The sequence below is a fragment of the Octodon degus genome, unplaced genomic scaffold, assembly GCF_000260255.1.
Source record: "Octodon degus isolate 3935 unplaced genomic scaffold, OctDeg1.0 scaffold00171, whole genome shotgun sequence".
NCBI lineage: Eukaryota > Metazoa > Chordata > Mammalia > Rodentia > Octodontidae > Octodon > Octodon degus.
Window position 1 is genome coordinate 4,835,787 of NW_004524747.1, and position 1,543 is coordinate 4,837,329.

Here is a 1,543-nt window from a genome sequence, read left to right on the forward strand (position 1 = left end):
AATAAAAGTGTCTTTGGCGGATTTTTATGATACTGAGTGATGTAAAACAGGAAAGAAAATAGAAAAAAAATGGAGATAAATGTGAGGAAGACAAATGGGCCTCTTAACAGCTGAAAAAACACCGGTTAAGCACACCACCTCCCTCACTCCCAGGAAGCTGTTTCTGGTACCATGGTAACACTTCCTTAGTTCCTCTGCTGCCATTCATTTTTACCACCCTCCAGTATTTTGGCAAATTGGAGCCCTGAAAGAAGCAACACCTGAGAAGGTTTGGGGGCAGTGAAGAGCTTTATTTACACTGGTGCACCTGACTGGGATGGCTCCCAAAGAAGTCAGACTCTGAACGCTCAGGGAAGAAGGTTTTTATAGGGCAGTAAAGTGGAATACCAATATAGAGTGCTTCTTGATTGGAGATTGGCTCTTACAATAGGCATCATAGTGACCAGCCATGCATTACGGTAACCAGCTGTTTATGGGAAACAGAAGTAACAGGAACCGTAACAGGAACTGAAGTAAACTGGAAGATACCTGGGCAACAGCAACTGAAGTATACTGGCTGGGGAAGGGGAGTTCTGCTCTACTAGCTCTTTGCCTCTTCTTGATAACCTAAAAGTATTCAAGGCCACTGAAAGATGAAAGCCCATCCTGGGACAGAAGAAAGTGCACTCTACATCAAGATAATGAGCTACGGTGGAATAACACAGTAGCACAGAGCTCATTGTTGACTGTTCTTTTCTAAATTTTTTTGTTTTATTGAGACAGAGTCACACATGTAGCCCGTGTTCACCTCGAATTTGAGGTGATCCTCCTGCAACAAGGTCCCAAGTGCTTGGATTTCAGGAATGCACCACTTCATCCAGCTGACTGTCCTTTTTTTATACCCACTTTCCTAGCTGATTACTGGTTTAGGCCAAGCTATCAAAACTTTGTTCTTCTTGTAAGAATCCTATGTACAGGGCTTTGGATAAATCTGTCCTGAGATTTTGTAATAAACAGGTCACACCTACTTCCCAGCTAGCTTTGCCATACCCTAATTCCTTGCCTCAATAACAAAAGGCAAGTAGTAAATTAGAGCAGAAGAAAATCTACACATATAATAGACAAATTGCAGGAAGACAAAAAAATTGAAGCAAAGACTTACTCATAGAAAAACAGGATTAGAAAATAAAGGACTTATGAGAAACCATACAAACAAAAATGTAGAGGGAAATATTTAAAATTCAGAAAGAAAAAAATATAGGTTTCTAAAATCAGTGGTAGTGAAATAAGATAGTATGATAAAGATAGGTAGAAAGGAGGCAAATAGAGTATAACTTGAAAGTGAAAAATGACAGCTTTAGGATACAAGTTCACATTGTCATGTTTCCTAGCTCATCTCCTTTCCCTCTCTTGATTAGTTAGTCCTTGAGATCCTGCTTTCCTTTTACTTGTATTATATCTTTCTATGTGTATTTCTGCTTTGGAGTTCTTATACTAGGGAGACTATACGATATTTACACATGTGTGTCTGGTTTATTTCACTTATGAGTATATGTTCAAGTGG